The sequence below is a fragment of the Suricata suricatta genome, chromosome 6 (genome assembly GCF_006229205.1).
Source record: "Suricata suricatta isolate VVHF042 chromosome 6, meerkat_22Aug2017_6uvM2_HiC, whole genome shotgun sequence".
Taxonomy (NCBI): domain Eukaryota; kingdom Metazoa; phylum Chordata; class Mammalia; order Carnivora; family Herpestidae; genus Suricata; species Suricata suricatta.
In genome coordinates this window covers 40,632,377-40,644,245 of record NC_043705.1, presented here as the reverse complement: position 1 = coordinate 40,644,245, position 11,869 = coordinate 40,632,377, and the positions used below count along the sequence as shown (strand labels likewise).

At 43.2% G+C, this 11,869-nt stretch overlaps 1 long non-coding RNA gene across 1 annotated transcript; it reads left to right on the top strand.

The window, feature by feature from the left end:
- The first annotated feature begins 214 nt into the window (after nucleotides 1-214).
- LOC115293597 lies at nucleotides 215-2,299 on the top strand. Its single transcript, XR_003909516.1, has 2 exons — nucleotides 215-283; nucleotides 1,822-2,299. It is a non-coding gene; the product is annotated as an uncharacterized LOC115293597 (long non-coding RNA).
- Nucleotides 2,300-11,869: the final 9,570 nt, after the last annotated feature.

Below are 11,869 nucleotides of genomic sequence, written 5' to 3'. Positions count from 1 at the left end.
ATGGACATTTAGGCTCTTTCCATGATTTGGCTATTGTTGACAGTGCAGCTATGAACCTTGGGGTACATGTGCTCCTGTGCATCAGCATTTCTGTCTCTCTTGGGTAAATCGCTAGCAGTGCTATTGTTGGGTCATAAGGGAGTTCTCTGGATAGTAACTCTGTCTTTCATAAATATGCTTTAGAACTCGCCCCCCCCCTTATTTTAATCATCAAAACAATGGTGGGAGAGCACTGTGAATGAAGGTCTTCCCACAAAACGCTGGTAGAGGAAATATTTAACCGGTAATAATTTGGGTCCATCTTACGCTCCCAAAGATGCCTGAAAATCTTTCTTTCTTCAATGTCCTTAAAAGTCAGTCTCTAATACTGGAATTCCAGGCACTATCATAGGTTAGCAGAGGAGGAGGAATGGGGTTGGCTGGGGTGAGGAGCTGGAACAAATTTAGTAGAGATTATCCATCCCTCCCGGGATAGTTGAGGTGCCTGGCTATTGATTGGAAGTTTCTGCTTGGGGGCCCTAACTTTCTGCTCTCTCAAACGCTGGGCTCAGGGCTGATTCACAGCACTCAGCTTCAGGCTGGGGTTTATGCCTCTAGAGTCCCAAATTGGTTATAACTGTAGCTGCACACATGACACTTCTCGGCAAGCTGTACCCATGGGTCATCATCTCCCCAGCATGTCCTATACTCATTCTACTTGGGGCGCCTGGGCGGCTCAGTCAGTCAAGAATCTGACTTTTGGTTTCAGCTCAGGTCATTATCTCACAGTTTGCGAGTTCAAGCCCTGCATTGGGCTCTGCACTGACACAGTGCACTGTGTTTAGAAGTCTCTCTCTCTCTACCCCTTCCCTGCATGCTCTTTCACTAGCTCTCTTTCTCTCTCAAAACAAATAAATTTTATTTATTTTAATGTTTATTTATTTTTGAGACAGAGCACGAGTAGGGGAGGGGCAGAGAGTGAGGGAGACCCAGAATTTGAAAACAGGCTCCAGGCTCTGAGCTGTCAGCACAGAACCCAGTGCGGGGCTCGAACCCATGAACTGCAGGATCATGACCTGAGCCGAAGTCAGACGCTTAATCGACTAAGCTATCCAGGTGCCCCAAAACAAATGAACTTTAAAAACTTAATTGCATTTAATTTCATCTTCAGGCAATACAAATCAATCACCGAAAAGTTATGCTTTTAGCTTCTTGTTAAAGACCAACGGAGGTAAATCCCCTAGAGTGAACTTTTTCTTCCGTACTGACTTAGAACCCAACTTTACCTCAGAGTTCAAGACTACCTCTCTATACATTCTGCCATGAGTTCGTAAACCCTCAAACTTCTTAAGAGACACAGCATCTATGGTTCTAATGTGCTGCTTTGAGATGACTGAGTGTGCTGGAGCAGGGAGAGTGGTGGGGGAGGTGCTGGGTGCTGGGCGGGGGCGACAAAAGAGAAGGTGTGGTCACGAGCACACAGGGTTACCAGCCCCAGAATTCACCTCTGCATTGTGCAGTTTTGAGACAAAACTGAGAGAGTTCGTACCTGAGAAACTGAGTCTTCCTTCAAGACATCAGAGTTCACACCTGACTAGCAAGAGCGGGAAGCTAGGCCCTCTGGTGAGGGAGAAAAGGATTATATACTAGGAGAAAGAATGCAGTTTGCTGGTTCTTCCTATTTGTGTAGTTATTTTGTACAGTTTTCCTTTCTTCTTAATTCATTGTGGCTGATAAAGCTTGTTACTCCTGTCTCAGCGATGAGGTACCCAAGGAGAATGTTATCCTAAATTATTGACTGGTACTAGCACCCAGAACCTCTAGTCTCCCTCTTTTATCTAGAAAAGGCTTTCCTGACAGAAGATGCTGATATGGAGGTGAACCGGCCAGTGAGTAGCTAAAAGACCTGCTGTGTGCGATGGACAGGCAAGCTCGAGAGAGGGCAGGCAAGGAGTCCCTGGGCCACGGAAGCGGCCATCGCCACAGATCTCTTCCCGTTGCTGGAACCACAGAGAGGTCACCAGTCTCCCAGGCACACAACCAAAGCTCCGCTCGCTCTGCTGCCGGGCTTCCAGGTGGTCCACGCCGTGTACTGAACCTACCCACACTTTGCTCAGAGTAGTATGGCTGGGCCACCATCCTTAAGTCTGATTAGTGCAGATTTAATCCCCACCGGGTATGTGACCAGACCCTCACTAGGAAGCCCAGTAACTATCAAGATGCAGAGCAAAGAGAGTGTGTCTGAAAACTAAAAACTTTTGCTCCAAAATGTACCTTTCTTGTATCATATTGTATAGCCAATTAAAACTGCCAAATGGTTCATTTTGCAGCATATGTAAATTTTTTTTTCTAGAGAGATTTATGGGAAGACAGACAATATCACTTAGATTGTGTTGTCTAAATTATACTGCCTTGGCCCCAAATGATCTAGTCTGTCAATTTTGGATAGGACCAAAGAGGAGAAGTTGAAGCACGGTCTCATCTTACCACAGTCAGCTCTCTAAGTCAGAGTGAGATGGTCATTTAGGGAACAAGGTGTGTCTCTGCATCGGTTAAAGCATGTGTGCTAATTACGTCAAACTAGTAAATAAAAATCTCCTTTGGACTTTTAGCTTTGCTCAAAGAAAGACTCTCTTCCACAGCTGGACTGTGCTCTGGTACCAGCAAGTCATCCCAACAACTGCTGGTGAGCAGTTACAAACAGCAAAATGTGGGGGGTTCGACCAATGCATGCTTGTCCTCAAGATCTACTACAGAGGCAGGTTTGGGTTAATCATCTCTGAATAGAGAAGACATGTCTGGAACAATTATCTGCACATATAAGTATGTGTTTATGTCTCCTATACATGTCAAGTTCCAATTTTAGCTCAAACTACTGTATTGTGAGCCAGTGAGCAACCATGGCCAGGTTTCCTTTTATGCGTTTTGGATTTCACACACCATTCATTTAGTATTAGACTTTTTAAATTTAAGCAATTAAAAAACACTTTTCTGATGTTTTGCTCGGAAAAAAGGAATGGAAAGCTAAAACCAAGATACAGCTTCAGCAGAAATAAATTTGAATGCCCACCAGTCCCTTTATCCTCAGCCCTCAAGCAGAAATATCTCAATTGTTCAATGAACCAAACCGAGTAACTCCAAGGGCTGTAATTGTCATTCAAATGACATGCGTTCACAGGATTAAGATAAAAACAAGTTAACTCAGGGTTCCAGGAAAATAAAAGTGCTTGAGAGCAGTTAGACACTCAAAATTGCATTCCAAAAAAGTCCATGTCCATGTGCATCTGCCTCTGGTTCTTGACTGGGAATTCTGCCCGGGAACATGTGCCAGTGGCTCCATTCTTCTAGGTCAGGCTTGGCCCGCGCCTCTGCCTACACCCACAGCAAGCCCGCCCCCGGGTCCCAGGCCGGAGGCTCACACACTGAGCCCCATAGACAAAGATGGTTTGCCACATTTACCCTTGGTGCTTCCTGGATCGAAACTTCAGACTCTTTTTTTGGCTTCATTAATAATGAAGAGGGACAGAGAAGCTCTTCGGCTGTGAGGTTGGATGGTGCTGATGGGTTTTGTTTTGGTATCTCAGGATTTCTTCTTTCCTCCGTCATTCAGGAAAGCTATTGGGTAGCTCATGAAGATGTCATTGTAAACCTCCTCCCAGTCTTCTGATACTAGGTATGAGCACTTGAAAGAGTCTCCAGGGGAGGAGCTCTGGGCAGGGAGCCAGATTCCCCGACCCCCCCCCTCGGCCCCCACCATAACCACGTGGTGGTTCGCTCACAAGTGACAGCAGGAGGAGGAGTGGGAGGAGGAGTGCTGGCCCTGCATCTGAAAGCGGGAGGGGTGCTAGGAGCTGAGGCTCCGTGCTCCCAGGACAGGTCTAGGTTACTAGCTCCCCAGCTGACATGAAAAGCCAAAAATCCCATCTGGGAAATAATCACGGAACTCTAAACCAAGCCAGTTCAACCAGGTCTAGATGCTGAGGTTCAAACATTCTTGTGGTTTATAGAACAGATGTCTCCTAAAATCATTGTGGGAAATAGCAGGTTGGGAAGACGATGGAAACCAGGTGGTAGAAACTTCTGGTATTTAAACATGCTTTGATAAGACTGGTTGAAATACCCCAGGGATCAAAAGAGTCTATTTTAGCACCCCATATCTTGTTAGCATACAAGGGACACTCACTTTAATCTGGGCAGTTTGAATGTTGGCTTTCTGAAGAAGGTTGGAGTGAGTGACCTGAGGGTGTGTGAATTGTAAGATTTAATAGATGGAGGCAGAGATGGGAGGAAAGAAAGAGACCAGGTTATGGAGCCAAAAAAGCCTTTATTGGGATCTGGGATTCCCGGGCGAGGTCCCATGACCCTGGGAGTGGGGAGTCAGGGAAGTCGTGCCTGATAGGTGATGGGCAGGGGGGTTTTATGGGTGAGGGAGTTCTGGGTTTGATCTTGGGAGGGCAGATTATCAAATAAGGGCATTTCAGGGTCGTGGCGGGATGGAATAGGTTGCCTCCTCTGTCAGGGTGATGGGAAGCTGGAGCTTCGTGATTGGCTATTTTCAAACTGGTGCAGGACCTTCCAGGTCTGCAGGTAAGGGGGGTGGGAGTCGTCCGTGCACGGAGTTCTTCTGCGACCTACAGCTGAATGGCCGCTCGGTTGCCACCTTAAGGTGACTCTTACATGAATGATGTCATTTTCAGTGTTTTTATGCAAGGTTTTCTCACAGTGGCCCACACATAGCACAGCCAGGACCATAAATGTTCCTCAGTGACATTTAGCTAACATATAAAGGCACATAACAACAACGATCTCTTCTGCTGTAGTTTCCCATCTAGGGCCATTAAGGGTACTTCTCTGCCATCATAGCCGGCAGACAGAATCTGAACACAGGTTCATCTCCCTGTGTTTCATCTCAATCCAGTGACCTACATATTTCACACTCAGCCATTCAGGCTCCTGCAGGCAGCAGGCTCTGTGTCAGTATCTCTCAATGGGAGCCCTGTGGCATCTGGGGAGAGGGAGGGAGGGGGTTGGGTTCAGCCAATTCATTGTACAGAGCTGTCCCTTGTAACGAGGAAGGAGTAGCGCGTCTGCCGGCCCCCCACCCATCGCCCACGTTAAATCTCTCTGCCAACACACATTTCCAGATGCCCCTTTAGGAAGAGAAATGCAGTTAAGAAACTATATAAAAAGAACTCAGAGAGTAATAAAAACTCAAGTATCTTGCATAGCTGAGCATGAAAAACCAAAAACTTAGGACACCATGTGGCCAGCATGCACAGAGGCATCTTGTAAATGAGATATCATTCTGAGCTCAGGCTCAGAATTTTGCACCCCACAGTTTCCCAGAAATTCTCTTATTTGTAGTCTCAAGTAAAGAGAAAACTTAAATAGATGAGCAGAGACAAGTAGAGATGAGAGAGTACTTAGAGCACCAACTGGAGCAAATCCCTGGCTCCCAGCACTGTCCTGGCCCTGGCCCCACAAGTGTGCCGTGAGACGTGCTGGGCTTTCTGTTCTCAGACTGCATGGGATTCTCCACACACTTCCCCCCTTTGTTTTTTGGCTTAAGCTAGTTGAAGGTGTCTCAGCTATTTTCATCCAGAAAAATTTGACTCAGAACTTAGACTTGAAAGGATAATTAATAATGCATGATGCTGATAAAACAAGCCATTAACACAACAAGGTCATTGAGGATATGTCATATATGTAGTGACCAGGTTTGCCTGGAATCTTAGTATATTTCCATTGCCCCCCCCCCACCTTTTACATCCAGTGTCCCTGTTTGACAATAAATTATATGGTAACCTCGCCACAAAATGGACAACAAAGCCTTCCTTCTTGATGAAGGTTAACCCTAATAGGACAAGAACTTCAGAGAAAAGGAAGAGAAATGTTTTACCCAAGAGTCTCCTTTTATTATGAATGTACCTGTGCATGGTTCAAGATGAAATAGAGCCAGCTTCCAAACTAGCAGGCTGTGGATAAATAAGAAAAGGAGAAGGGTGTAATAGTACCTTATCATGTTTTTCCTCATGGACAGACTCATATATTAAAATCTTATTGTGACTCATGGAAGTTAACTAATTCTGGTTTGGCAGACGGAATGACAAATGTTTTAGGATTTATAATCTGTTAAGAAGAATACTATCTAATAACAATACTTAGATGACCCCATCTGATTAGAGTCCTTTCTTGTTGGAAGAGGAGCCAGACAGCTTTCTGTTATTTGCGAATTAAAATTGCTGCCTTTCAGGGGTGCCTGGGTAGCTCAGCTGGTTAAGGATCCAACTTCGGCTCAGGTCATAATATCATGGTTTGTGGGTTCGAGCCCTGCTTTGGACTCTGTGCTGACAGCTCAGAGCCTGGAGCCTGCTTTGAATTCTGTGTCTCCCTCTCTCTCTGCTCCTTCCCCACTCACGTACTATCTCTCAAAAAGAAATAAACATTAAAGAATTATTTTTTAAAAAATAAATAAAAGTAAATTGCTGCTTTCATTTCTGAGTTCAAAGGTTTCCAGGTTTTTGCTATGTTTGGCACCTTCTGTATTCTCTCTGTCCACCTCCCTCCCTCTAGTCTAACTCCTTTTCTCCTTTTGGCTTTGTTATATTGACACATCCAGCATATTGTTATATATGTGCCTATAGATGGTTTAAAAATAGGTCAATATGTTAATTAAATAAAATCCAAGACCATTCTATCCCAAGCCTGTGATTCAACTGGTTGTCTATTTCCTAGCCTGTTCTGTTTGGCTGCTTTGTCCAACATTGCCTCAGATGATGTGTCCAGAGAACAGATGAAATATTTATATAAAATTCATAAAGAAATGCCAGAGTCCAGCTCCAGAAGGTCCAGGGTTTCCCTGAAGGATGGATGGTGTTGGCATGAAAGAAATGGGAATCGGTGAAGGGGGAAGGGAATGAGAGTCAGAAGGTTATTTCTGATCACCAGGCAGGCATCTCTGCACTGACCCGAGTCTATTTATTGAAAAAATGTATGGGGTACAAAACAGAAGTGGCAATTGCCTTAGACAATGATTTCTGATAACAAATGTTTTAGTATGTAAAAACTTCCCAGAACATAGATGGGTAGAAACTCATGCATAATCTTTATCAGTAGAGATTGATGTAGGTGACTGGATGTTTATCATATGAGGAAGGAAGGGAGCTTTCGCATTCAAATACAAGGCGATGTTTTTAGCATAGCAACGGCAAAAGTTAGTTCTTTTGTGAGCAGGGGTCAATAGCCTGTTTTCTGGAGGGGAAGAAAAACAGATTTTCTCAGGAAATGTAACATTTGCTTATATAATCACAGAAGAAGAAACTCCTATAACAAGTTTTTTCACAAGGTAAAATTCACATATTTTTAGCATAAGAAGACAAGTCACTCCTGATATCAGCCAGTCAGGTGCCTTGGGGGTTGGTGCTCAAGCAGAAATTGAGTGGGGGCTGAGGGGGGTAAACACCAGTCACCATCTGATGGTGGGAGGCCTTACTTCAGAAATGGCTCCCAGCAAAGAAACTCTTATACTAAAGCTCTGGCCAGGCCACATGCCCCAAATCTGAATATAAATCCCATCATGCTGGGTGCCTGGGTGTCTCAGTCAGTAAGGCATCACTTTCAGCTCAGTTCCTGATCCCATGGTTCATTAAATCTAGTCCCTTATTGGGTTCTGTTCTGACAGCACAGAGCCTGCTTGGGATTTTCTTTCTCTCTGCCCTTCCCCTCCTCATTCTCATTCTCTCTCCCTCTCTCTGTCTCTTTCTTTCTCTCTCTATCTCTCTCCCTCTCAAACTTAAAAAAAAATCCCATCATGTTGTCAAATTTGTGGAAAGAACATAAAGTTCAAAAATTACTTGACAAGATCAAATTCAAAAAAGTCTTAAGATTCAAACTCAGATCTACTTTTAATGGCCTGAAAGTCTAAAGTTCAAAATCTGCTTCCTGGAGAAGGTCCTTCCTTCTCATATTTGTTGTATTTGGAGAATCATAGTCCAAAAGATTTCTGGGCAAAGCTGCTATTGATGCTACTAAAGCTTATGTCCCAGGGGCTTAAAGACCAGAAATGTGCCTCTGCTGAGTGGACCTCCAGGCCCTCTCTTGCTTTTTGCTCTTGGAATTCCAGACTTGAGTAGCATTTTCTCTGTGACCTCTCTCTGCCATCTGACTACACCTCTTATTTGTTGCTTCCCTTCTACTTTGGGGAAAGTTCAGTTGATCCCTGGCAGTTGACTCTCTTTCTCAAGCTTCTCTCCTTATTTCTCAGACTGTTTGCTGTAATTAAGAGCCTGCCTTCATGTCACATATTCTTTGCCTTCTGGTCCAGAGATTTGTTTTTAATTGCACTCCTCTGTATCTTGTGTTACGGGCTAACTAGTAATGAAAAATATAAAATCAATGTGTTCTGGGTCTGTCAAAAATATCCCTTGTTTTATATAAATTTTGTTTAACTTCTCTTGTGTAAGTTGGGTAATTCCTTCTGGGAGATATCTCCCATGAGAACAGAATTTAGCTCAGGCCTGGTCTCAGTCTGTACATGTCCTTCCTGGCACTCCTCCAGTCTTTGCAATGCTTTCTTTTAGAATCTAAATGCTACACATTTCTTGGTCATGCTGATTTGAGGTGCAGGCAACTCTTCAATGACTGTAATCTTTTAATTCATCAAGTTGTGCTTATGAGTATTTTATATGACTCTTTCTGGCCTTTCCTCTCAAATATGTCCAGCTCCACTGAATAGAGGTTTTAGAATCTTTAAACAGTTTTCTTACCATGGATTTCCATTCAAAAATATCCTCATAGAAACACCCAGACTGTTTTGGTACCCACAATCCAGTCAACATGACACATAAAATTAATTGTCATCCCTGCCTGATATTCTGGAATGAGATATTGGTGATGGTTGCACAATATTATGAATATACCCAGTGTGAAGGTTCATAGTAGCTTTATTTTAGTTTCTCTGCCCCCAAATGAAAACAGCTCAACTGTTCCTCAGCTGATGAACACATAAAGTATATTGTACTTTGCAGTAATAAAGAAGGGATTGCTGATACACATAACAGAAGAATGTCAGGTATATGATGGGAATTCAAGAAAACACACTCAAAAGGCTATCTACTTTATGACTGTACTTATATGGAAATCTGAAGAATGATTACATGGACTTTCTGGAAAAGGCAGAACTGTCAGCACAGAGAAGAGGTCAGTGGTTTCCAGGAGTTGGGGCTGAGGGCAAGAGTGGACTACAAAGGGATTTTGGAGTGGATGAAACTCTCCTTTATCTTCGCTTTGGTGATGGCTACACAGCCTATGTATTTGTCCAACTCCTATAATTACACAGTAAAAAAAAGTCTAACTTTTATTGTATGTAAATGATATCTTAATATTTGAATATGAGGAAAATGCATACACACACACACGCACACATACATACCCATGACTTGGCACAGCATCTGACATATAGTCAGTTACCCAATAAATGTTGAAAGTTGTATTTATTTTTGAAGATTTAAATAATAGAAACATGTAAAATAGGAACTAAATTTTGGGGGTGCCTGGGTAGCTCAGTGGGTTAAGTGTTCAACTCTTGATTTTGACTCAGTGCATAATCTCACAGTTCATGAGTTTGAGCCCCACATCCAGCTCCACATGCTGACAGTGTGGAGCCTGCTTGGGATTCTCTTTTCCTCCCTCTCTCTGCTCTTCTCTACATTCACTCTCTGTTTCTATCTCTGTCTGTCTCAAAATAAGTAAACTTAAAAAAAAAAAAAGAGCTAAGCTTTAATTTGTTGTAGATTATTGAAACTTTTTCTAGCAGCCCTACAAAAATAATGAGAATCTACCTAGGGTATTAAACAGAACTATTGGGAAATAGTTGGTTGAAGAGTTTCCATGACTCTTGCACATCCCTTATTTGTGGCACATATTTTGCTTGTTCTTCATTTGTGTTGGGCCAGAAGGAGTCCAGCTCTTTTCAATGTGGCAGGAGGGAGCTTAAGTGCATTGAACTCTCAAATCCTGGCTATCAGAAAACTTAAAATACTTATTTGAGATAAAATGAAAAAAGTAAGGATAAGGTAAAGAGTTTTTCCTAAAACGAAATCTCTTCACCTTAAAGGACAGCCTGTTACTCTGAAATCACATGCTTTTTAAAATTATTATTATTATTCAAATGGCTTTCATTTGTGAAATAGTAGTTCAGTGGATGACTTTTTGGTGATTTACTGTTTTGAAATGTCATTAAAAGGGTCTGCCGTGCTTTTTCATTTGTGTGTCTCTCTCTGTTTCTTCTTCTTTCTCTCTTATCTGTCTTTCCCAGGACATGAAACACAGATATCTGCCTGGAAAATGCTGGTTAGGGACAGAGCTAAGGGTGTTGGGTAAAGGGATGCTGGGGGCGTGGAGTGGCCCCTCAGACTGGACAACTGGGTGTGTGTGGCTAGCCCCCCGCCCCTATTCCCCTTCCTCACTGTCCCTGTCTCTGCCCACCCTCTTGCACCCAGATGACTTCAGTAGTGAGGCAGTCTAGCATGTCTCAGAAATGTTTTCAAAACTTCACGAGGCATTTTCTAAGTTTCAAGAACCTGCTCAGAAGTGTTGGATTTAAATGATCAAAATCAAGGTTTTGCAGGTCACACATTTCCCCACATGCAGGGAAGAATTCACACCTCTTTGGGTACTCTGCCATTTCACCCTGTCTGCCTGAAGAACCAACGAAACAGCTGTGGTTCCATCTAGGCCATGTTTGGATCATGCTCTTCATTCTGGGCTCAAACAAGGTTACTGGTCTGGTCACAAATGCCCTCAGATTCTGCTTCCCTCAGTTTGTAGACTTTACCTCCTCTGGAGAGGTCCTTCCCCAGGTTTGCAGGAACATATTGGCTTCTTTATGTCATACCTTGTAAAGGCCTTCTTTGACCTGAGTATCATCCCACCTTTACTGAAGGTCAGGTTTGTTTTTGTAGCTAGGTCGAGATTTACTAGCTGCCAGTCTGTGCAACAAAGAGAACCTAGAGTTCAAACTTAGAGCTAGTACATAATACTCAGGGGCACTGGGCACTTCAGTTGGTTGAGCATCTAACTCTTGATTTCAGTCCAGGTCATGATCTCAGTTTATGCAGCTGAGTCTCGTGTCCAGATCTGGGTTGATGATGCAGGGCCTGCTTGGAATTCTCTCCCTCCCTCTCTCTGCTTCTCCCCTGTCCAATTATGCATATGCACTCATGCTCACGCACCTCATGTACGCTCCTCTGAAAATAAAAAACTAATCATCATCATCATCATCATCATATTCGACTGTCATTGTGCCAGCATTTCAGGATCACTCTAAATTTGTCTTAATAACATTTTATAATATCTTGTCTCATATATAATAATAATCTTATAATATCTATAATATATTATAATATCTTATAACTCATTAACTGTTTATATAATGCTTTGCTTATATTACTATTTAGAGATATACTTATTAATAATTCCTTGTAACAAACTCATGGAAGCATTTGCTCTTTGCCTGGGAGGTCATAATTTCTTCTCCCATCTTCCCATCTCTCAATCGTTGAGTGCCTGGTGGGTTACAAAGCCTGGCACCCTTGCCTCATGGTGGGACCAACTTTTTGGTGCAACACATTTCCATAGGGTCAGATGGAAGCCAGTTGCTGGCTGAGACCGCATCCACCACTGTTTTGCCCCAACTGTTCTGCTTCTCTTACTCCCCTTATCCTGACAGCATCCCTCAATCAGTTATTTGAATGAGAATCCTTGTCTTAGGATCTGCTTCTAGGTAACCTGATCAAGACCGGCGTGACCCCAAAATTACTGTTATGCCCAAGATTTCAATATCACCCCCAAAAACCAGAGACTGCCAGGGAGACCGAGTCACACATGCAAA